The 26,627-nt window shown below is 41.7% G+C and overlaps 1 pseudogene; it reads left to right on the top strand.

Annotated features, from left to right (window-relative positions):
- LOC117522140 overlaps positions 1 to 11,451 on the top strand; it is a 40,418-nt pseudogene extending 28,967 nt beyond the window's left edge.
- Positions 11,452 to 26,627: the final 15,176 nt, after the last annotated feature.

A 26,627-nucleotide genomic window follows, 5' to 3' on the forward strand; every position in this document is an offset into this window, starting at 1 on the left:
TTAAAGAATCACCCTTTTATGTTCAGATAACATGTAGTTTGTCAGATTTGCCCATTTAAGATCATCTCAAAGGGTCTATATCTAGATTCAATCAAGCACTTTAAAGCAGTGTTCTTGTGCAAAAGCAAATTCTCAGATTTGGTTTTTACTGTTTAAAACCGGACTGAACTATTTCACCTCTGATCTGGAGTCATTTAAAACCCGTCCACAGCAGGATGTCTGTGTTAAACTCATTTGAAACCCATTTAGAGAGTGTTAAAAGTGGTTTAAAATGAGCCAAAGGGAATCTTTCTCAGGTGAAACAGCGTACACTGACAGTCATGCATTTCAGAAACAGGGAAAAGGACAAAATTTCCACATTTTTAAAATAAATGACCATTAATGAATGAAAATATTTGGTAAGGTTCATGTCACTGGATTGTCTCAGCTCTGCTCGAGAACACGCTGATTAAACACGTAGCTCACCATCCCGTCTGGTCCCGCAATGTTCTGAAGTCAACAGAACAGAAACATCAATTTTAGCCGTTGAAGCGGCCACATAGTGACTTGTGTTTTTCCTCTACAAAGAGATGCAGGCTTTGTTGAATCCCACGCATTCTATATTTTCACTTAATTAGCATATCACCATTTATCAGGCAAAGTGGAAAATCGAAGCTTGTCTTTGTTTGTGTTTGTGTCGACTGGATGTGATTGACAAAATTAACCGTGTAATTAGACTAAAATGCCGACCAAGCACAGTGGGACAGTGATGTACCTCATCCAGAGGCTGGTTTTCATGACCATGGTGCTTTTGGCCAACGCAGCAAAAAGCTTTACAGAAAATCAAACCGCTCAGAAATTTATGATGTGCAGCCCTCCCACTCTCAACACTGCTTTGGGAGCGCTGTAAGAGGAAAGAAAGTGACTAGTTGAATTTACCACAGACAAAATGATGGAAAAATGGAGGCTCTTGAGTTCTACACTTTACATAAAAAAAACATGAATTTCAGTACGCAGGTACATACGGTTTTCTTGTCCGTGTCACCAAAGGTAGACACACACGGAGTCGAGCATTTCCTAGACCTGCTCTGTCTGTGTGAGTTTCTGTGTCGACAAAGTTGTTAATTTCACCTGGTTCTTTTTGTAATACTGTCCCGTACAAAGTCAAACTATTTCTCAGTTTAAATTTATTCAAAGTCCCAGTGGAAAAACAGGCCTGGATTCCGAAGTCTCTCTCGCAAGAGATCCATCTGTTCAGAACCTTGAACAAAGGACTAAAACAGTTCTTATAAAACACAACATGGGCGTGACAAATGCGGACCTTATTCTGCAAAATCCTTCTCATCTGGTCCTCGTGGGCGTTAGAGGGGGGTCCAGCCCCTGCCCATAACGGGACATATTATAATTTATATTGTAACTTGAATCTCTTTGTTCTAAGTGGTAAAACCGGTTCAGCCCAGTTCAACAAGCACATTAAGACAAATAACAGACTAAAAGTATGCTAAACTAAGAATATAACCATTTAAGTAAAATAATTAAGTAATAGCAAAGAAAACTAAATAATATATAAACACACAAATATATCTAACAAGGTGTATACGGTATCTTGACAGAGGTGAAACTAGACATAGGGACACCCTACTAAGACCCCAAACAAATTGAAAATTCGGCACATTTCAGTTCTAATTTTTCCCACCAAGCAACCGGGTCTCTGAAACCTCGTTCATGCAGGAACACCACAAGATCTTCATGGAACATAAGCAGACTTAGTCGTAGATTATACCTTGTACAAGTTTGATGTTAGGCTCAGGAACACAAGTTAAGTTAAATTTTGCTCTTGAAGCTAACTGACTGAATACTGTTCATAGTCTGGGCTTCCTGCATGTTGCATTTCCTGGTGGTTCCCACAGTGACTATGTGGAACTAGGGACGAGGGCAGACTGCTCAAAACAGTGACCTGCACGCATCTGTCAAGATGCGGTAGTTGCAAAGCAGCCTTTGTATAGTCTCCCTTAGCTCTCGTGGAGAGACTCCTGTAAGGCTTCAACCCACTGGGGTTTTAATAGTGAGAAGAACGTCTGTCCCTGTGTAATTATGGTTGTTTGGTCAAATGGTATAACTGGTGTGGTATGATTGTGGTGAAGGCCCAAAACATTTTAGACATCACCAGAGGTCTCATTTAGCCCAGTCAAAACATAACTTTATAATCAATCTCTCTGCTTGTACTTTCTGGCCAAGTTTGTTATTGTTTCACAAGGAAAAACCCAGTAAGGGTTTATGTAGCGATACAGGCGTGACGGCCTCTTATGTATAATTAATGCACATGGTTCCAGATGACTAAGAAAGTTAATGACCATAGTATCATTAGAAATCTGAGACCTTTGATTTAGGGTTCTATTAACATTTTAGGAATATTTATATATGCCTACATCTTTGAATGCATTAATGAAAAATATATAAATATGTCATTCTCTCTATCCAAATGCTTAACTGATGTGCATACTACACAACCGTTGCTGTAGTTTGCAAGTGAGCGAATAGTAGGCACACAATTTGGACATACTGCGTTCCCGCCATCTTACATGTCCTTTGACATGATGTTTATGGGTGACATATATATGCATACCCACATGTGTGATTTTTTTTTTTTTTTTTTTAATATATATATATCAAAGCAGACCTTTTTTTTAACACCTCCTCATAAATATTTGTACAATCCCATCATCCCTCAGATGGCGCTACATTTTTTATATATGCCTACTAGCTCCATTGAATTTTCCTGGTAAGTTCTTCTTTGGTTACCAAGCTTCAGCTGCATCATGGGATAGAGTAATGTAGTCCGCCTGCACACTATGGAGGTAGTAGATCATCTGGGTACTTCTACAAAATGTCTACTGAGTATTCAGCTTCCCTATGGATTAAGGTGTACTGCTTTTTTGCCTACTAGTGTGAATATTTGGCTGTAGCAATAGTGATTCATAAGAAAATGTGTGACCACTTTTTGGATAATTTTGTTTCAGAATAACTGTTTGGGCATTTAAAATTGCATTTTCTTTTGACCTAATTATTTTGGTGAACCAGTGGCCGAAGGTGACGACTTGATGTCTTTGGTACTAGGTGTCTTCGAAAGATCCTTGGGTACTGCTGGAATGACTGTAACAAATGAGTGGTTACTAAGAGAGACTAGGATGAGGGGTATCACTTGCATTGTGAGGGGGTGTCAGCTATATTTTGGCTATGTGGCCTGTTTCTCTGTGCATGATCCAGCACGCAGGTGTCAGAGTGAGAGTATTGAGGACCTCAGTAGCTGAAGAAGGCCAAAGGGACACGCACATTTCACTTGGTTGTGGCAGATAGATGGTAGGGCTGTACAATATGACCTAAAATTCATATCACGGTATAAATCGAATCCCTTCACGGTAACGGTACATATCACGATATAAATTTAAGTGTAAAAATCATGTGTATTTGAATGGGTCCCTTAGCAAAGGTAAATTGATCAAAATAAAAAAATAAAAACAACAAAAAACAAAAACATGTAATTTTGAAAACATTTATTGTGCAGATCTCAAAACTATAGGTCCAATTTGCCGTAAGGTACATCTAAGATGTAAGCCTAGATTTGATGGTTTGGTGAAAGAAACGTATTTACTGTTGGGTCAGCGGCTGACATTTCATCTCTTGAACACTAGATGGCACACCTGCTCTGAATACATGAAGCACTTTCAGGATGGTCAGTGGCGCTTTTCTTCGTTTGCAAAACACGAAACCACCACCACCAAAAAAAAAAAAAAAATAAACATACTTAATTTACTCGTATTTGAAGTCAGTCTAGGTAAATTGTCTCATCCTGGCTGATTTTGTCTTTTTGCTCTGGTTTAAAAAATCCTTGCATTATTAAATGTGGCACTTTCTCAAATGTTTGATTCAGGACGTGATGGAGAGTCCGCCTTCCGCCAGTGTGTCCGCTAAAATAAATAAATAACGGCTTTGCAAATATCAGCGACAGAACGAACTTACATGAACAGTAGTGAGAGTCACCTCAGCTCAGAATGTAGCCCGACAATCGGCCCGGCTACTCAGAACACCCCCCTCTGCCGCACACATACAGCCGCTTCACAGAGGAGTTTTCCTGGATCGAAAAACTCCGAGGGTGTTATCGCGATTCATCGGTGGAGTCTAAATCTCTATCTTTGGCCAAAATTATACCATGTACCAATTCAACCGGTGCTAATAGATGGTTATTTTAGAAATGTGGGAATGGAATGCTGGGTTGCTGGTTGACCCAAGGTGGTTCCATGGTGTTATGGCTGCAGCACAGCACTAGGGCATACTCCCAGACTTGACTTGTTTTAGAGGGGTGGCTAAAAGTGCAGTACTGGAGAAGCCATAAATCAGCCTCTCACCCCTATGACTGTCACTAAGGTTTCCATGTAACACATTAATATCCTACTATTCTACGTCCTGTGTTCATTAACATCAAGTTTTCACACAAGAAGAACCAGATGTTTTCTCCACGTTCTATCTGTGATTGAAACAGCTGGGCTGAATCAGGTTGGCTCTGCAGGCCTGGATGGTGGAAACACACTGTGTCAGCTTGCTAGCTTATTCCTTCTTTCGCTCTGCACAGTGTTTGTCAGAGCAAAACTTGTTTCTTTCCAAGAATGTCTGATGAAGCAGAGATACTATGATGAAAACACCCAGACATCGCTCAAGAAATCGGAGCCTTTTCACACAGACAAGCCAGCGTGGTGAAAAACAAACATGCCCCCAATGTGCGCCCAGCGGAGGCTCGCCACCAAAATCAGACACATCGCCGAGCTCAGCGTTTCTGCTGATTAGAACCAGCAGTGCCTCCCAATCTACTCCTCCTTTTCCCCCACCTTCTTTTTCTCCCCCACTTTGTCCTTTATTGCAAACCCATCATGCTTTCAAATCATCTGTCCCTCACATTCCACCTTGGATCCCCTTGCACTCAGTTTCACTGTTATTTTATTTATAATTTATTTATTTATTTATTTATTTTACACTTTTATTTGTGATTGGCAGTGAGACAGCGCAGATGAAGGGGGTTGGGATGCATTTTAAGCTTGAACAGCTGTTATGAGTCCCCCCCGCCCCCGAATGCTTCACGTCAATTGTTGGCCTCAAATGATGGTTTATTTGACTACTTAAGTGTTTATGTGGAAAACGCTTGAAATTCCCTCATGTTGCACCACAGTTTTTGTTTTCTAACAACAAATACAATCGCAGTGAAATTAAAAGCAACTCTGGTCAGGTTTGGAGCATGTGCCGGTGCTGCACGTCACCACTTCCACCACACTGCACAACTTCCCTGAGAAGGTGGTGGAACCCACCTAGGCACACAACCGGTCCATCCCTACATCTGAAATCCTGTCTGCTGACACCAAAGTCACTGGTTTCCACAACCCCACCAAACACACAGTCCATGCAAGCTTCGGACAAAGTATGAACCAGATCACATCCCTGAAAAACACTATAATTCACTGTGAAGAAGCCAGAGACTCTGCCCACACACCACATAACACTCACAGTCCCTCAGGTATCTCAGGATGTTCCAGAGAGTAGCCTGGCCAACCAAAGCAAACACTTTATAATAATAAACATGTGCTCCAAAGAAACACAACCAATATTCCCATTTGTGCTCAGTGAGTACTTGCAGCTCTAGGATGCAGCTCATGTTTGACTATGAAACCAGACTGCTCTGATTGGTAAGCAGCAAGTAAGTGAAGCTGAATCCTGTTCATAGAAAATTTTTAAAATCTTTACAGGTACAAAAGTAGCAGTGCAATACCCCTGTAGTTAATGTGGTCCTTGCAATCACACTTTCTTTTTCAGAGTGGGCTGACAAGTCCCTTTACATCAAAAGGGATGATACATGCCTTCCAGACGAACGCAAACATTCTTTGCAATGCCAAGAGATCAGCATCTCCACCCACATGGAGGAATCTTGCTCGAATACCACAGATCCCTAAAGCTTTCTCCGCCCCCAGCTGTTTCTTCACCTAGGTTGACAGATGCCTAGCGGGTCAGCCACCAGAACCCTGCCACTTTCAAAGCATTCAACGATAAATCACTACACTGTGTATTGGCTGTGTTATAGCTCCCCTAACCTCAGTCTGTTCAAGAGTTCCTGTTATTTTAGTCATATATTCACTCTCCACTCTGGCCGTCAGTTTTCCCAAATGTTCACCCTCACAGATTCACAGTCTTTGATGCTCTTTCCCAGTTAGCCTGCGAGGACTTTAAGCTGCCCCACTGTGAAACTGGCAAGATCTTGAAGGCTCCTTAACATTTTTGTTTTTGCATATTTTCTGTGAGAAAATTTCCCTCAAGCAAAGTGTAGAGAAACTCAGTGTTAAACTATTTTAAAACTAAGATATCTGAAGGTCCAAAATGATGAAAAATAGCCTGAAGTAGGGTCCCGCACCATGATGACACTGTCATGTTAATTTTGGTCTTTTCATCACACAATTTTACTTAAGTATTTCTTAGGGCCCCTTCACACATAGTCCGAATATGTACAACTCAGGGCGACTCACGGCGAGACAGCTTGTATAAGCTAACCACAAAACATTGTGCCGATGGGCAGGCATGCACGATCCCGGTGTGACGGTTCGTGCAGGCAACGGTGTCTTTCGAGCTGCAGCTGCTCGCACCGTGTTCCACTGGACGAGGTGCACCACATCACGCCGCTGCTGTGGAATAAATCAAAAATAAAAACCAGCTGGTACATGTGGAACCACATCGCGCCACTGCTGTGGGAAGAAAAATACATGCCACCCACAGGATTCGTACCTGCACTTTACTGACTGCCAGCCCAAAACGTTACCACTGAGCTGCTATCACTGGCCTATAAACGGTGCGGGACAGTGCCTGAAATCAAAAGAGAGATGGATGTATTTAAAAAATAAAACCACATACCCTAAAAACACAGCATTTATTGAATCCCTCTTATCAACTATGATCCGTCTTTTCCTCTGTAGATGACCCATGGTCACAGATGTACAGTCATGAAATGACATGAATGAGAAGCAGGGCACTCTCATCATGTCCACAGCTGTTGGGGCCGTGTTTGGCCGGCCCCGCGCACATGTCCTGCCCGACACGCGTGTCTTGTGGACGGCGCACCGCAGGACTGACACTGCATCATGTGGAACAGAGCTCATGTGGGTGATGTGACAGTCAGATCGCCTGTGGCGTGTTATGATCTGACGGTCTGTTTCAACCTGGCAGCCTGTCAAAGTACACGCACTTGCTCGCTGTAGCCCGTCTCCACAACAATGTATGTTTTATTTATGTCCACCATGAGGACAGCAAGCAGACACACGCACGTCACAGTGGACAGTTGTTAGTCCATGTCCATCCAAACGCAGTACGTGTTATCCAGCCGTGACGTCCAAATATGCAGCTCCCCACAGCTGCTCCTGTCGGCCACACTTCTTGTCAATTTAGTGCACACACCAACAGACTGTGTCTGTTTGCAAAGCCAAACTCGTGGAGCACTTAGACAATTTTCACATCCAGCCCAACAGTGATTGTCTGCAGACTGTTGTCGTGTTAGTAGTGCGACTGGCCAAACATTTTCTAAGTGCCATGCGAGCGGTGTTAGATGTGTGTGCATGTCACCTGGAATTTGGCCGACACCTGCCGCAAGAGTGTTCGATGGGTTGGCATAGTGCACACTCTCTTTCAGCTGCTGGTGTGCACAGATAGTTGTAGCAACAGGTGTACAAGGCATTTATGATTTTACACATTTTGCATACGATTCCTGCTTCATGTGCACTTAATGCGCAATTTGACCAAATTCGCACTATATGTGAAGGGGCCCTTATGCATGTGTGATGATCTCCATAGCTTACCATTTATCTGCCATCTGCTGCAGTAACACATGGCTGTGGCAGATACTGTAGGTGGTTGGTTTCAGGAGATGAGATTGGGCCACAGGTCTGCCTGGTTGTCATCACTCTGAACCCAAGAAGGTTCCAACACACTCCCAAACCTAACCTGACCTGAGCCATGTGATTTTTCAGAGTGCTTACTCATAATGCTGACCAATATCTTGAGTCCGTAGCATGAAGCGGATAAGCATCTATGACTCCCCCTGAAAGGGGTGCCAGTCCAACTCTGGTTACTTCCCCAGCCTAGGCTGGTTCCAATTTACAGCTGGGTGGACTGAGACAATGCAGATTAAATGTCTTGTCCAAGAACGTAGAGAGGTAGTATGAGAGGGGTTTGAACAGAGAATTACATATTGGAAGCTCCTTATCTAGTGAGCTATCTTCATCATGTGGATGTAGGGAATTAGGATCAGGTGTGGTTGAAGTTAAATGTAGCTTGAAATGAGCTAATCAGTTTCTTAAACTTCCAAAGTCTAGGTCTTCCAACCTTCTTTCTAGTGTTCAGTTCATTCTGGATTACCACCAAGGCCACCGCTGCTTTAGTGTGTCACGGAAAACACGGAAAAAACTGTGCATAAAATGGCAGTGAAAGTTTCTTAAAGTCTAAAATGACATCGTTCTGGCTTGGAGACATAAACAAATACAAGATGAAACATTTATTCACAACTAAAATACCCAGGTAAAACAAAGTTTGAATAGAGGGGAGTTCCAATTAAATCAGGCAGCGGTTCATCGTTTTAAGAGGTAGTGGGAACACTAGACCCATATGCTTTCATTCAAATATATTAATTTATATAGCGCCAATTCATGATGCAATCATGTCAAGGCGCTTCACACAACATAATAAAACGGAAAAAACTGAATTAAAAAATTTAAAAACACAAAAAGACAAATCCATAAAGAATACAAGAATAAAAACGCATCATAACACTAATGATAAAACAAGGAAAACAAATGAGTCTTTAAATGTGATTTAAAAGTCTCCACAGTATCCGACTGCCGAATGTGTGTCGGGAGATTGTTCCACAGAGCTGGGGCATGGTAGGAGAATGCTCTGTGACAGCAGACTTTTTATTCACCCTGAGAACACATAAAAGTCCTGCAACTTGAGAACGCAGGGCCCGAGCTGGCACATAGGGCCTTACCAGGTCAGTCTGATAGGGAGGTGCAAGTCCATGAACAGTTTTATAAACTATTAACAGTACCTTAAAATCCGATCTTGCAGTGACTGGGGGCCAGTGCAAGGACACCAAAACGGGCGTAATGTGGTTGAATATTCTGCTTTGTGTCAAAAGTCTGGCAGCAGCATTTTGAACCAGTTGAAGACCCCTAATCCTGGACTGCGGTAAACCAGAAAACAGAGCATTACAATAGTCCAATCTAGAAGAGACAAATGCATGAATCAAAGTCTCAGCATCAGCCATAGACAGGATGGGACGAATCTTCGCTATATTTCGCAAATGGAAGAAAGCAGTCCTCATAATGTCTCTAATGTGGAGGTCAAATAACAAAATAGGATCAAAAATTACCCCAAGATTCTTCACTTTATCCATATGATTCAACCTGAGGAAGAACTAAACCATAAGGCTGCGACATATACAAGATTTATTTGTCTAATCAACAGTGTAATATCTAAATATGTTAAAATTTTAAATTACATAAAAGTGAAAAACAAATGTTTGGCATCGCTCCTTGATAAACTGGCCCAAACAAAAGATTGTCCATTGACTATTAACTTGAATTTTAACCACAGCACTCCATGAAATCTGTGTGAGGTCAAGTAGCTATAACATTTTCTTAAATTTTATTTTATTTTGCGCAGACACAAAATGGCACAGATCTATTTTGTTGTCGTTGTAGCATTACACTCGGCCGTTGCAGCTTAAAGCCTTTGTGTTCACTCTGATATATTTGGACTTTGTGTGTGTGTGTGTGTGTGTGTCAGACCCGTCATGTCACTGACATCGTCCTCCCTTCTGTTGCTGCAGATTGTCATCGGGGAGAGCTACAGGATCTACTTTCTGAATGAGGGATCCAAGTCATTTGTGGGGAACCCTTACATTTCTGCCCTCTATAAGCAGGTGGGCGTGTTCATCTTCGGTTGTGCCATCAGCCAGTCCTTCACTGACATTGCCAAAGTGTCAGTAGGTCGCATGCGTCCGCACTTCCTCGACGTGTGCAAACCTGATTTCAGCACTATTAACTGCTCGTTGGGCTATATCACGGAGTACCAGTGTCAGGGACCAGAGAGCAAGTCCAAGAGGCCAGGTGACTGAAATCAGTCCAAAAACCATCTCAATTTGGGGCACAAAGTGGGACATCTGGTCTCCCTAGGAACAATGGATCAAATATTTTACATTTGTCATGGTTATTTGATGAAACTTTAATTTTTGCCCCCGCTTCCTGCAGGAAGTCTTTCTTCTCTGGACATGCATCGTTCTCCATGTACACCATGCTTTATCTGGTGGTGAGTTGCTCCATTGTTAACATTTCTTGTCATATACATTCTGTTCATATGAAATGTGAACAAGTGCACAACATTAACTGAATAATCTGGTTTGTTCTTCAGTTTTATCTGCAGTCTCGTTTCACGTGGCATGGAGCACGTCTGCTGCGACCCCTCACCCAGTTCACCCTCATCATGATGTCTTTCTACACCGGTTTGTCCCGCGTCTCCGATCACAAGCACCACCCCACTGACGTCCTGGCAGGGTTTGCACAGGGAGCCCTGGTGGCCTCCTGCATTGTGAGTGGCTTCAGTCATCTGAAATTTAACTAGACTGGAAAAGATCAGATGTCGGCATCATACTACATTATTTTATTTAGTAAATGTATAAGTCACCTCCTGCAAGAAGGTGATTAATGTTAATTTATCTACAGATTCTTAAGAATAGTAAAAATCTTGTTCAATTTGCAGTCAAACTTTCAAAATAACTGAAGTGTACTTAGTAAAATTGTCACTTGTTAATGGTAATCTTATCAATATTTGCTGAGGGTGCTGTGGATTAGTGCACACTTTGGTCTTATTTAAAACACTCCTCCATCCTACAATACACTTATGACTCTACTCATTTTTCTGCAGTGATATTTGAGGTTCCAGTGAATGATTCAGATATTTTATGTTTGTGTGTGTGTGTATTTTTCCATAGGTATTCTATGTGTCGGACTTGTTCAAGCCCAAAGGTTTATGTTCCACTTTGTCACCAGCTCCAGTGAAGAAAGAGCTTGTTCCTTCAGTGGACATCCGAGAGCGAAGTAACCCCATGATCATGGCATAGATGAGTGCCCAGACAGACTGTGTGTGTGTGTGTGTGTGTGTGTGTGTGTGTGTGTGTGTGTGTGTGTGTGTGTGTGTGTGAGTGTGCACACTCTGACACCCGCTGGCCAGGACTGAATACAACAAACTCCAATAATCTGTATCATGCAGACAAACATGGAATCTTGAACATGGCACAAAAGGAGACGAGGCTCCGGAAAGCAGCCAAGCAGCTTTGGCCTGCTTAGAGGAAAGTTTATTCTTTCGTTACTCTTGCCAGACACCTTAATGTGGGCAAAAAAAAGACACCACCAAACATCAATTTTATTAATATTTTTTTACGCTGGCTGTATTTGTCCTTCGTCTTCTATTGTAATTATAGACTGGACTTTGATGTTTTCCTCTGGAGAGGTCACTGCTTGGACAAAAGTCACATGAAACCAAGAAAACTGTCAGCTGTCAAAGCCGTGCACGTCCTCCCGCAGCACTCACTCACTGTGGGAGTGCTAATGCACACGCCAAAACAAATTCCTTGATTTTTTTTTTCTTTTTTTTTTTTTTAGTTTTTAGGAAGGATGTTTGATTTTGTTTTAGTTGTGTAATGAACATAAGCATTGTATTTGTGATTTATAGCACTATTTTAGCTAACCTGAGTACTGTTTATCACCACTTGAATGACCTGAAGTGAAGCTTTTGGAAAGCTTTGTAAACTTTTTATTACGTAGCCTTTCTCGGAAGGTGTGCAGAAGTCATGGTGGTTGGGAAATGCACGGAGGGCGTGCGCGTTGGGTGTGGGCCTCTTTCTGCTGGCTAGGACGAGCTCCCACTGAGCCATTTAATGAAAACTGTGTTTGTGTCTAAATGCATATGTTTCAGTGTTTCTAATGTACTCGTGTTCCTTTCTTTGGCCACAGAACCTGCACCTGCAGACACATGCAACTCAAAACTGGAACACTGTGGAAAATAATGATCATGGACATCAGATGTGCTTTACTGTAGCAGTGATTCACATCACTGAGAAATCGTGTGTTATTCTCTGTATCAGTGGTCATCAACCTTTTTTTAAGTTGAGATCACTTTTCAGGCCCCTCTTGGATCATCTGTAGGAAACGGTCGGAAGTGCTTGGCACAAATGAATGTCGAGCATTCCAACTCCTCTTTGCTATTTACACAATGTGTAATCTATGTACAAAGTAGGGCAAAGGGTACAAAATGGTTGTATTTAGTTAATTAGCCATGGGCATGTTTTGGGCATAACATGAATTAAACCAATCAGATTGCAGATCTTTAAGACACAGTTGTCCCAGCACTTGTCGAAGCACGAGCAGGAGCAGTGGTAGTCCACCACAGCTCCCTGAAGTGACGCATTTGTCTGTCTCATTCCCACTACACCTCCTAGTAAGTCCCTTCGGCTGCTCCCTTGTTTGCACTTGGGGTCGCCACAGCAAATCCAAGGTGGATCTGCATGTTGAATTGGCACAAGTTTTACGCCGGATGCCCTTCCTGACGCAACTCCACATTACATGGAGAAATGTGGCAGGGGTGGGATTTGAACCCGGAACCTTCTGAACTGAAACCAAGCGCATTAACCACTTGGCCACCACCCCTGCTCCCACTACACCTCCTCATCCTCCAAAACTTGGATCTACTATATATCCCACCAGGTGCAGTCAGACCCCACCCATTATGGACATGCTGGCCAGGCTAGCTTAGTGCTACCTGTCTGTAAACCTAGGGAAGAAGAAGAAAATGGTGTAAAAATCTGGTACAAACCAGAGTTATTAAAGTTGTGTATTTTTACAATAGGTTTTAATTTGATGTTGTTACTCACTTTGTGTTGTAGCATTTACTTGTGTGTACAGACTGTGCACATCTGGTCAGCTAGCGTATGTGAGACGTAATTGAATATTCATTTTCTGAAGTTGCTTATTGCAATTAAGGGGTCACAAAAGAACAAGAGCCCAGTACACCCTGGACAGGCTGCAGTGATCTGTGGTGCATTTTTTTCTCTGCTGCTCACAATAGCAATGCATCACCACTGCACCAGAAAACTTAGCCCATCCTGTTTTTTAGCCAATAAAGCCATTCAGAATAACATAGCAAAAAAGACAAATTCTTGCAATATTGTTCCTTTAGACTCCAGATTAAAAAAAATATTCATGACAATATGATATCATTGTTTACAAAAACGTGTCCATAATTCCTATGTAAAACATTACAAGCAGCACATTTTCTAGTTATTTGCACTTATATTAAATTTTCTTCATGACTTTCCATTCAAAATACATTTGTCACCATACACTGTGTGAGACTTGCTGTGAAGTTTTATTTTATTTCCAAGTTTCTCTTCAAAATGTTCTGCTATTTTCATTTGTTATTGTTACAATTCAGTAATGCATTTCATTCCTTCTCTTACATTGCTTAAAGCCCCTTCACCCATAGCACGAATGAGCCGCTGGCACTCGTGAAAAAATCAGGGCTGCACTCGAACGCCTCGTGCATCAATTGGCACAACCATTCGGCCAAGCACATGCACTCCACATTTGCGTCACGCTCGTGCTGGAAACCCAATCAAACCGTGTCAAGATCAGGTCATACTGCCATCTGACCATAGTCGCAACAGTTATACGGCATGTCGTACAAAGGTCGGACCACTTGGGCGCGGTTGAGGGGCTGCATTAATGATCACCCACATCGAACCCTGACCAAATGTTGTGAATGAGCTGGCCATTCGACCCACGCTCGGGCCAGAATCGAGGATGCACCCACGATCTTCCACAGCAGTCGCAGGGCTCGTAGAAAATGAGGGTCATTCACGTGGCCAATACAAATGTAGTAACCCAGGACACCACTGTCGAGGTAAGGTTGAGGTGGCGAAATGTGTAGTGTTCGCCCCCCGAGCAACAAGTATGTCGTGCCCCCACCCAGCAACACAAATGGCGCCAGAGTGCAGTGCGATTGCTGTCCAGTGCAGGGTACACATCTGGACGGCTGTCATGTCTATGATGGAACAGCTGGCAGCTGTGGAACACCCATCATGGTATATCCAGCATGTCCCACAGCGCTGGGTGGCACGGACACCAACCACACAGCAGCCTGTGCTGTGCATCCCACTGCCAGCTCACAAAACATTGTCCCATATAGATCCCATATAAACCCCATATGATGCATCATCCCGTGGCCAGCGTGCCATCCAACCGGACAACCGCATCACGTGAGACACAATTGCCAGTGCACACGGGAAAACCGAAGCTGTCAGATGATCACGTGCGTTCACCAAGGTGATAGTCATGTCGCACCTGACCACTGTGTCATCACTGCTCAAAGCTGGAGAACACATATTGTGCCATGAAGAACATCACCTCTCAACCGCGATGCACAGGTGTCAGCAGACTCTCATGACATGGTAAAAAGTAAAAACAGCTCACTGGCCCACTGCTCCTCATGTGACATGCGATTGTGACATCCACATGGTCCGTCTGTCGTGTGATTAATAGTTTGACAGCCCACGCATGTACCAGTGTGAGCAGTAGACACGGCGGCATGTCACTCAGATCACGTCAGCGCAGGCAGGAGCCCGCGAGGCGATCATCATGTCACACCTACCCTCTTTGTCACTGCAACTCACAGCTGGAGTCCCATGTAGAACATACATCCCTCCGCAAGACACTGTGATGCACAGGTGTCGTTAGGCTCTCATGATATGGAGGAAAATGAGAACACATCACCTTTGGAATACGTTCAGCTGCACTGCAGTGCGCACCGCAGACACCATCAGCCAGGCTGTCCCATGTCAATATATATGCCTGATCATGTGAACAGCCAGCTAGCGAGGCAAATTTCACATCCACTACGTGAATTATAGTCCACATGACGCTGTGCACCGATTGGCCTAGAGACAGCTGGACGCACATACCCGTCATGTGGCTGAGTGATGTGTTCATGCTGTGAGCGCGTAATTTCATTCATGTCAGTTCATTAATTCCTTGTTTACTTCCATGAGCATGGTTCATGAACAAAAAGGAACAGAAGGATGATAATTCTTGTATTCTCTACTCTTTATAACAGAAATTTAAACATTTTAACACACAAAAAGAAATCCATTTGTTTCCTCAATTCCAACACAGACGCCGTCCCAGCATCAAGTCATAAAGCATCAATTAAACATCAATACCAGTAACGTGATTGTCTTACATTTAAATAGTACATTCATTGTTCTTACAATGTTCTGTGCTCTCATTATTTTGTCCTTATACATTTTCAATTTATGAACATTTGTACAACATTTAATTTCTTTCTGTATGTGCATGTATTTAAAAAAAACAAAACTGACCCCATAAGTAAATCCTGGCCTGAAAGGGCTCATTTTAGACTCATGTGACATATGTCACAGATGTCCATATCTGAACGCCTGTTTGCTCTCAGATGGTGTCCACTATATGTGACACACCCATACAGTCTGTTAGAGGGAGACAGAAAGATGTGCCCTCCTGTTGCGAATAAGCAGCTCCTTTTGATTTTAAGCAACTGCTTCAAAACAGGTTGTTTCTTGGGGTCCTGAACATGGGGTTAATTTAAGATTAATCATCTCAGTGTATGTGGGATGTTTATAGCTGCAAACAAGAAACTGTTTTTAAGGACACCTCATGGTCAACATGTACAGTAGTGTTCAGAATAATAGTAGTGCTATGTGACTAAAAAGATTAATCCAGGTTTTGAGTATATTTCTTATTTTTACATGGGAAACAAGGTACCAGTAGATTCAGTAGATTCTCACAAATCCAACCAGACCAAGCATTAATGATATGCACACTCTTAAGGCTATGAAATTGGGCTATTAGTAAAAAAAAAAAAAGTAGAAAAGGGGGTGTTCACAATACTAGTAGTGTGGCATTCAGTCAGTGAGTTTCAGTTTTGTGGAACAAACAGGTGTGAATCAGGTGTCCCCTATTTAAGGATGAAGCGAGCACCTGTTGAACATGCTTTTCTCTTTGAAAGCCTGAGGAAAATGGGACGTTCAAGACATTGTTCAGAAGAACAACGTAGTTTGATTAAAAAGTTGATTGGAGAGGGGAAAACCTATACGCAGGTGCAAAAAATTATAGGCTGTTCATCTACAATGATCTACAATGCTTTAAAATGGACAAAAAAAAAAAAACAGGCGTGCAAGAAAACGGAAAACAACCATCAAAATGGATAGAATAATAACCAGAATGGCAAAGGCTCACCCATTGATCAGCTCCAGGATGTTCAAAGACAGTCTGGAGTTACCTGTAAGTGCTGTGACAGTTAGAAGACGCTTGTGTGAAGCTAATTTATTTGCAAGAATCCCCCGCAAAGTCCCTCTGTTAAATAAAAGACGTGCAAAAGAGGTTACAATTTGCCAAAGAACACATCAACTGGCTTAAAGAGAAATGGAGGAATATTTTGTGGACTGATGAGAGTAAAATTGTTCTTTTTGGGTCCAAGGGCCGCAGACAGTTTGTGAGACAACCCCCAAACTCTGAATTCAAGCCACAGTTCACAGTGAAGACAGTGAAGCATGGTGGTGCAAGCATCATGATATGGGCATGTTTCTCTTCTCCTACTATGGTGTTGGGCCTATATATCGCATACCAGGTATCATGGATCAGTTTGGATATGCCAAAATACTTGAAGAGGTCATGTTGCCTTATGCTGAAGAGGACATGCCCTTGAAATGGGTGTTTCAACAAGACCATGACCCCAAGCACACTAGTAAACGAGCAAAATCTTTGTTCCAATCTAACAAAATTAATGCCTTGCAGATGTGAAGAAATCACGAAAAACTGTGGTTATACAACTAAATACTAGTTTAGTGATTCACAGGATTGCTAAAAAAGCAGTTTGAACATAATAGTTTTGAGTTCGTAGCATCAACAGCAGATGCTACTATTACTGTGAACACCCCCTTTTCTACTTTTTTTACTAATAGCCCAGTTTCATAGCCTTAAGAGTGTGCATATCATGAATGCTTGGTCTTGTTGGATTTGTGAGAATCTGCTGAATCGACTGGTACATTGTTTCCCATGTAACAATAAGAAATATACTCAAAACCTGGATTAATCTTTTTAGTTACATAGAACTACTATTATTCTGAACACTACTGTATAATAAAACTTCCCAACACATATTGAAGGAGCTAATATCCAAAATCAGTATGACTAATCCAATATATAGGCATATTTTTACTGCTATGTTGGAGGGTTTGCTCTGTATACTTACAGACGGCATGGTGTAGTGAAAACGTTTTGGTTAAACGGTGCAGATTCGAAAGCATAAAAATAGTTGTATTTTGGCACATTGTAAGAGTCTGCTGCAGTATTATAAAAGGGTTAATTTGCAGTACCATAGATACCTCTAAATATTTCTTTGAAATGAAAAGTGTAATAATGGTAATATTTTCAGATGATGTAATTATGAATATCATGCTGTCTGAAGTAAATTGTCTCACCTGTTTTTAAGTCGATGAGACTAACTTGTATGATTTTTAATTTTGACATTATTTTGACTTTGATAACAGGTAAACGAGCTCTGTTCCTGTAACCGAGTTGTGTCTTGAAAATGTACAACCTTTGATCAAATGTACGCTATCATGTACAAATGTGTTACTTTATTTTAGAAAAACAAAAACTGTCCACTATGATTCTGAAGTGGTGAGTCCTGTGTAAATGTCACACATGCTGCTTGGCAAATGTTGTGCAGTGGTGACATCTCGTGAATTTTGAGAAGCAAAGCTCTTGACAGCTTTACTACATTTAAATATTTTTGTAATGTCCTAAAGTTTTTGTATAGCAAAATCATACAATGTATTAAAATGCCTGTAAAACAAAAAGTGCAATGTGTTGGTTTTTCTTAACCCTGTTCTTGTTTGTAATAGCGTCTGTAAATTTGAGGAGAATGTCAGAGTTTTTACTTAGCGTTTGTGAGACGGAGCGATCTGGGCGTGGGGCAAGTGTAGACTTCCATACTCAACTTCCTGTGGGGAAATGGTCAACATTCCAGGTTTTAACCCTTCTCCCCAATGACCTGTTGGTATAATGTCTGCTCCACGCACACACCACGCCACAGTGGCAAAATACCACATGTGGGAATGTAATGAAACCCTTATTTTCTTGTACCCAAATACAGTTAATACTGTATGTTCTTTGTACAAATTTAGCGATTCAGTGTAAGAATGTGCTTTTATGTCAGCGTTCTTTACCTGTGTGTTGTAAGACAACGGCTGGTTTCCCTGTGGTTCACACACACACACACACCCAACACCAAGAAGGAGATTAAAACATTAAGAAAAAACATAAAATCGGGAAAAAGGGGTCGTACAGTAGTGTTCAGAATAATAGTAGTGCTATGTGACTAAAAAGATTAATCCAGGTTTTGAGTATATTTCTTATTGTTACATGGGAAACAAGTTACCAGTAGTTTCAGTAGATTCTCACAAATCCAACAAGACCAAGCATTAATGATATGCACACTCTTAAGGCTATGAAATTGGGCTATTAGTAAAAAAAAAAGTAGAAAAGGGGGTGTTCACAAAAATAGTAGTGTGGCATTCAGTCAGTGAGTTCGTCAATTTTGTGGAACAAACAGGTGTGAATCAGGTGTCCCCTATTTAAGGATGAAGCCAGCACCTGTTGAACATGCTTTTCTCTTTGAATGCCTTAGGAAAATGAGACATTCAATACATTGTTCAGATGAACAGCGTAGTTTGATTAAAAAATTGATTGGAGAGGGGAAAAATTATATGCAGGTGCAAAAAATCAATCAATTTTATTTATATAGCGCCAAATCACAACAAACAGTTGCCCCAAGGCGCGTTATATTGTAAGGCAAGGCCATACAATAATTACGTAAAAACCCCAATGGTCAAAACGACCCCCTGTGTGCAAGCACTTGGCGACAGTGGGAAGGAAAAACTCCCTTTTAACAGGAAGAAACCTCCAGCAGAACCAGGCTCAGGGAGGGGCAGTCTTCTGCTGGGACTGGTTGGGGCTGAGGGAGAGAACCAGGAAAAAGAAATGCTGTGGAGGAGAGCAGAGATCAATCACTAATGATTAAATGCAGAGTGGTGCATACAGAGCAAAAAGAGAAAGAAACAGTGCATCATGGGAACCCCCCAGCAGTCTAAGTCTATAGCAGTATAACTAAGGGATGGTTCAGGGTCACCTGATCCAGCCCTAACTATAAGCTTTAGCAAAAAGGAAAGTTTTAAGCCTAATCTTAAAAGTAGAGAGGGTGTCTGTCTCCCTGATCCGAATTGGGAGCTGGTTCCACAGGAGAGGAGCCTGAAAGCTGAAGGCTCTGCCTCCCATTCTGCTCTTACAAACCCTAGGAACTACAAGTAAGCCTGCAGTCTGAGAGCGAAGCGCTCTATTGGGGTGATATGGTACTATGAGGTCCCTAAGATAAGATGGGACCTGATTATTCAAAACCTTATAAGTAAGAAGAAGAATTTTAAATTCTATTCTAGAATTAACAGGAAGCCAATGAAGAGAGGCCAATATGGGTGAAATATGCTCTCTCCTTCTAGTCCCCGTCAGCACTCTAGCTGCAGCATTTTGAATTAACTGAAGGCTTTTCAGGGAACTTTTAGGACAACCTGATAATAATGAATTACAATAGTCCAGCCTAGAGGAAATAAATGCATGAATTAGTTTTTCAGCATCACTCTGAGACAAGACCTTTCTAATTTTAGAGATACTGCGCAAATGAAAAAAAGCAGTCCTACATATTTGCTTAATATGCGCATTGAAGGACATATCCTGATCAAAAATGACTCCAAGATTTCTCACAGTATTACTGGAGGTCAGGGTAATGCCATCCAGAGTAAGGATCTGGTTAGACACCATGTTTCTAAGATTTGTGGGGCCAAGTACAATAACTTCAGTTTTATCTGAATTTAAAAGCAGGAAATTAGAGGTCATCCATGTCTTTATGTCTGTAAGACATTCCTGCAGTTTAACTAATTGGTGTGTGTCCTCTGGCTTCATGGATAGATAAAGCTGGGTATCATCTGCGTAACAATGAAAATTTAAGCAATGCGTTCTAATAATACTGCCTAAAGGAAGCATGTATAAAGTGAATAAAATTGGTCCTAGCACAGAACCTTGTGGAACTCCATAATTAACCTTAGTCTGTGAAGAAGATTCCCCATTTACATGAACAAATTGTAATCTATTAGATAATATGATTCAAACCACCGCAGCGCAGTGCCTTTAATACCTATGGCATGCTCTAATCTCTGTAATAAAATTTTATGGTCAACAGTATCAAAAGCAGCACTGAGGTCTAACAGAACAAGCACAGAGATGAGTCCACTGTCTGAGGCCATAAGAAGATCATTTGTAACCTTCACTAATGCTGTTTCTGTACTATGATGAATTCTAAAACCTGACTGAAACTCTTCAAATAGACCATTCCTCTGCAGATGATCAGTTAGCTGTTTTACAACTACCCTTTCAAGAATTTTTGAGAGAAAAGGAAGGTTGGAGATTGGCCTATAATTAGCTAAGATAGCTGGGTCAAGTGATGGCTTTTTAAGTAATGGTTTAATTACTGCCACCTTAAAAGCCTGTGGTACATAGCCAACTAATAAAGATAGATTGATCATATTTAAGATCGAAGCATTAAATAATGGTAGGGCTTCCTTGAGCAGCCTGGTAGGAATGGGGTCTAATAGACATGTTGATGGTTTGGATGAAGTAACTAATGAAATAACTCAGACAGAACAATCTGAGAGAAAGAGTCTAACCAAATACCGGCATCACTGAAAGCAGCCAAAGATAACGATACGTCTTTGGGATGGTTATGAGTAATTTTTTCTCTAATAGTTAAACTTTTATTAGCAAAGAAAGTCATGAAGTCATTACTAGTTAAAGTTAAAGGAATACTCGGCTTTTTGCAATTTGCAACAGTTGCAATTTTCTGTGTTCTGCTGTATCTGTTAGCTGTTTGAACTGAGCTGTTTGAGTTCTTTGAATTAACAGTCTTTTTCAAGACTTTTTTACTTTTTTACTTTTTTTACTTTTTCACCGTGCTCCAACGCCTAAAGAAGACCTCTAACGGTCGAAGCATCGCGACGGAGCACTTTATCAGCTAACCTTCATCAACGTTGGCAAGCTAACTAGCTTGCTAACGCTTTCGTTTTTTATTTTTATTTTATTTTAGCACTGTTGTCGTGCTGCTCCACAGCCTGCCTAGTGGATTTTTATTTTATTTTAGCGCTGTTGTGTGTTACCTGTGCTGCTCCACAGCCTGCCTAGTGGATTTTTATTTTATTTTAGCACTGTTGTGTGTTACCTGTGCTGCTCCACAGCCTGTCCAGTGGATTTTTATTTTATTTTTTAGCACTAATGTCGTGCGTTACCTGTGCTGCTCCACAGCCTGTTCAGTGGATTTTTATTTTATTTTTTAGCACTGTTGTCGTGTGTTACCTGTGCTGCTCCACAGCCTGTCCATAGATTTTTTATTTTTTTTTAGCACTGTTGTCGTGCGTTACCTGTGCTGCTCCACAGCCTGTCCAGTGGATTTTATTTTATTTTTAGCACTGTTGTCGTGCGTTACCTGTGCTCCACAGCCTGTCCAGTGGATTTTTATTTTATTTTTTAGCACTGTTGTCGTGTAACCTGTGCTGCTCCACAGCCTGTTCAGTGGATTTTTACCTGTGCTGCTCCACAGCCTGTCCAGTGGATTTTGATTTTATTTTATTTTTTTAGCACTGTTGTCGTGTGTTACCTGTGCTGCTCCACAGCCTGTCTAGTGGATTTTATTTTATTTTTTACCACTGTTGTCGTGTTTACCTGTGCTGTTCCACAGCCTGTCTAGTGGATTTTTATTTTATTTTTTACCACTGTTGTCGTGCGTTACCTGTGCTGCTCCACAGCCTGTCCAGTGGATTTTGATTTTATTTTTTTTTTATTTATTTTTTTTTAGCACTGTTGTCGTGCGTTACCTGTGCTGCTCCACAGCCTGTCTAGTGGATTTTTTTTAGCACTGTTGTCGTGCGTTACCTGTGCTGCTCCACAGCCTGTCTAGTGGATTTTTATTTTGTTTTAGCACTGTTGTCGTGCGTTGCCTGTGCTGCTCCAGCCTGTCCAGTGGATTTTTATTTTTATTTTATTTTATTTTTAGCACTGTTGTCGTGCGTTACCTGTGCTGCTGCACAGCCTGTCCAGTGGATTTTTATTTTTTTTTAGCACTAATGTCGTGCGTTACCTGTGCTGCTCCACAGCCTGTCCAGTGGATTTTTATTTTATTTTTTAGCACTAATGTCGTGCGTTACCTGTGCTGCTCCACAGCCTGTCCAGTGGATTTTTATTTTATTTTTTAGCACTAATGTCGTGCGTTACCTGTGCTGCTCCACAGCCTGTCTAGTGGATTTTTATTTTGTTTTAGCACTGTTGTCGTGCGTTGCCTGTGCTGCTCCACAGCCTGTCCAGTGGATTTTATTTTATTTTTTAGCACTAATGTCGTGCGTTACCTGTGCTGCTGCTCCACAGCCTGTTCAGTGGATTTTTATTTTATTTTTAGCACTGTTGTCGTGTGTTACCTGTGCTGCTCCACAGCCTGTTCAGTGGATTTTTATTTTATTTTTTAGCGCTGTTGTCGTGTGTTACCTGTGCTGCTCCCACAGCCTGTTCAGTGGATTTTTATTTTATTTTTTAGCGCTGTTGTCGTGTGTTACCTGGCTGCTCCACAGCCTGTTCAGTGGATTTTTATTTTATTTTTTAGCGCTGTTGTCGTGTGTTACCTGTGCTGCTCCACAGCCTGTTCAGTGGTTTTTTTTTATTTTTTTAGCACTGTTGTCGTGCGTTACCTGTGCTGCTCCACAGCCTGTCCAGTGGATTTTTATTTTATTTTTTTAGCACTGTTGTCGTGCGTTACCTGTGCTGCTCCACAGCCTGTCCAGTGGATTTTTATTTTTTTTTTAGCACTGTGTCGTGCGTTACCTGTGCTGCTCCACAGCCTGTCCAGTGGATTTTTATTTTATTTTTTAGCACTGTTGTCGTGTGTAACCTGTGCTGCTCCACAGCCTGTTCAGTGGATTTTTACCTGTGCTGCTCCACAGCCTGTCCAGTGGATTTTGATTTTTATTTTATTTTTTTTAGCACTGTTGTCGTGTGTTACCTGTGCTGCTCCACAGCCTGTCTAGTGGATTTTTATTTTATTTTTTACCACTGTTGTCGTGTGTTACCTGTGCTGTTCCACAGCCTGTCCAGTGGATTTTTATTTTATTTTTTACACTGTTGTCGTGCGTTACCTGTGCTGCTCCACAGCCTGTCCAGTGGATTTTTATTTTATTTTTTACCACTGTTGTCGTGCGTTACCTGTGCTGCTCCACAGCCTGTCCAGTGGATTTTGATTTTTATTTTATTTTATTTTATTTATTTTTTTTAGCACTGTTGTCGTGCGTTACCTGTGCTGCTCCACAGCCTGTCCAGTGGATTTTTATTTAGCACTGTTGTCGTGCGTTACCTGTGCTGCTCCACAGCCTGTCTAGTGGATTTTTATTTTGTTTTAGCACTGTTGTCGTGCGTTGCCTGTGCTGCTCCACAGCCTGTCCAGTGGATTTTTATTTTTATTTTATTTTTTTTTTAGCACTGTGTCGTGCGTTTCCTGTGCTGCTCCACACCTGTCTAGTGGATTTTTATTTTATTTTAGCACTGTTGCGTGCGTTACCTGTGCTGCTCCACAGCCTGTCTAGTGTCGGATTCCCTGTTTGGGAATCCGCTAGCTTAGCGTAGCTACTAGCTCTTAGCCGTTTAGCATGGCGGCTTCTCCTGTCTCTGCCCGTACTTTCCTGCTCGGGTGTGAAATGTTTAGTTATTCCTCGGCCTCTTTTAGCAGTAACGGTACTTGTAGTAAGTTCAGCTTATTCGTAGCTTTGGAGGCCAGGCTGGGCGAATTGGAGCTCGGCTCCGCACCGTGGAAAATTCTACAGCTAGCCAGGCCCCTGTAGTCGTTGCGGACCAAGGTAGCTTAGCCGCCGTTAGTTCCCCCCTGGCAGACCCCGTGCGTCGTGGAAGGCAGGCTGACTGGGTGACTGTGAGGAGGAAGCGTAGCCCTAAACAGAAGCCCCGTGTACACCGTCAACCCTTCACATCTCTAACCGTTTTTCCCCACTCGACGATACACTCGCCGAGGATCAAACTCTGGTTATTGGCGACTCTGTTTTGAGAAATGTGAAGTTAGCGACACCAGCAACCATTGTCAATTGTCTTCCGGGGCCAGAGCAGGCGACATCGAAGGACATTTGAAATTGCTGGCTAAGGCTAAGCTAAATTTGGTAAGATTGTAATTCACGTCGGCAGTAATGCACTCGGTTACGCCAATCGGAGGTCACTAAAATTAACATTGAATCGGTGTGTAACTTTGCAAAAACAATGTCGGACTCTGTTGTTTTCTCTGGGCCCCTCCCCAATCAGACCGGGAGTGACATGTTCTCCTTGAATTGCTGGCTGTCTGAGTGGTGTCCAAAAAATGAGGTGGGCTTCATTGATAATTGGCAAAGCTTCTGGGGAAAACCTGGTCTTGTTAGGAGAGACGGCATCCATTCCACTTTAGAGGGAGCAGCTCTCATTTCTAGAAATCTGGCCAATTTTTTGGGATCCTCCAAACTGTGACTGTCTAGCGTTGGGACCAGGAGGCAGAGCTGTGGTCTTATACACCTCTCTGCAGCTTCTCTCCCCCTGCCATCCCCTTATTACCCCATCCCCGTAGAGACGGTGCCTGCTCCCAGACCACCTTAACTAGCAAAAATCTATTTAAGCATAAAAATTCAAAAGAAAAATAATATAGCACCTTCAATTGCACCACAGACTAAAACAGTTAAATGTGGTCTATTAAACATTAGGTCTCTTTCTTCTAAGTCCCTGTTGGTAAATGATATAATAATTGATCAACGTATTGATTTATTCTGCCTAACAGAAACTTGGTTACAGCAGGATGAATATGTTAGTTTAAATGAGTCAACACCCCCGAGTCACACTAACTGTCAGAATGCTCGTAGCACGGGCCGGGCGGGGATTAGCAGCAATCTTCCATTCCAGCTTATTAATTAATCAAAAACCTAGACAGAGCTTTAATTCATTTGAAAGCTTGTCTCTAGTCTTGTCCATCCAAATTGGAAGTCCCAAAAACCAGTTTTATTTGTTATATCTATCGTCCACCTGGTCGTTACTGTGAGTTTCTCTGTGAATTTTCAGACCTTTTGTCTGACTTAGTGTTAGCTCAGATAAGATAATTATAGTGGGCGATTTTAACATCCACACAGATGCTGAGAATGACAGCCTCAACACGGCATTTAATCTATTATTAGACTCTATCGGCTTTGCTCAAAAGTAAATGAGTCCACCCACCACTTTAATCATATTTTAGATCTTGTTCTGACTTATGGTATGGAAATAGAAGACTTAACAGTATTCCCTGAAAACTCCCTTTTGTCTGATCATTTTTTAATAACATTTACATTTACCCGATGGACTACCCTGCAGTGGGGAATAAGTTTCATTACACTAGAAGTCTTTCAGAAAGCGCTGTAACTAGGTTTAAGGATATGATTCCTTCTTTATGTTCTCTAATGTCATATACCAACAGAGCAGAGTAGCTACCTAAACTCTGTAAGGGAGTTAGAGTATCTTGTCAATAGTTTACATCCTTATTGAAGACAACTTTGGATGCTGTAGCTCCTCTGAAAAAGAGAGCTTTAAATCAGAAGTGTCTGACTCCGTGGTATAACTCACAAGCTCGTAGCTTAAAGCAGATAACCCGTAAGTTGGAGAAGAAATGGCGTCTCACTAATTTAGAAGATCTTCACTTAGCCTGGAAAAAGAGTTTGTTGCTCTATAAGAAAGCCCTTCGTGAAGCTAGGACATCTTTCTACTCATCACTAATTGAAGAAAATAAGAACAACCCCAGGTTTCTTTTCAGCACTGTAGCCAGGCTGACAAAGAGTCAGAGCTCTATTGAGCTGAGTATTCCATTAACTTTAACTAGTAATGACTTCATGACTTTCTTTGCTAACAAAATTTTGACTATTAGAGAAAAAATTACTCATAACCATCCCAAAGATGTATTGTTATCTTTGGCTGCTTTCAGTGATGCCGGTATTTGGTTAGACTCTTTCTCTCCGATTGTTCTGTCTGAGTTATTTTCATTAGTTACTTCATCCAAACCATCAACATGCTTATTAGACCCCATTCCTGCCAGGCTGCTCAAGGAAGTCCTACCATTATTTAATGCTTCAATCTTAAATATGATCAATCTATCTTTGTTAGTTGGTATGTACCACAGGCCTTTAAGGTGGCAGTAATTAAACCATTACTTAAAAAGCCATCACTTGACCCAGCTATCTTAGCTAATTATAGGCCAATCTCCAACCTTCCTTTTCTCTCAAAGATTCTTGAGAGGGTAGTTGTAAAACAGCTAACTGATCACCTGCAGAGGAATGGTCT

The sequence above is a fragment of the Thalassophryne amazonica genome, chromosome 12 (assembly GCF_902500255.1).
Source record: "Thalassophryne amazonica chromosome 12, fThaAma1.1, whole genome shotgun sequence".
Taxonomy (NCBI): domain Eukaryota; kingdom Metazoa; phylum Chordata; class Actinopteri; order Batrachoidiformes; family Batrachoididae; genus Thalassophryne; species Thalassophryne amazonica.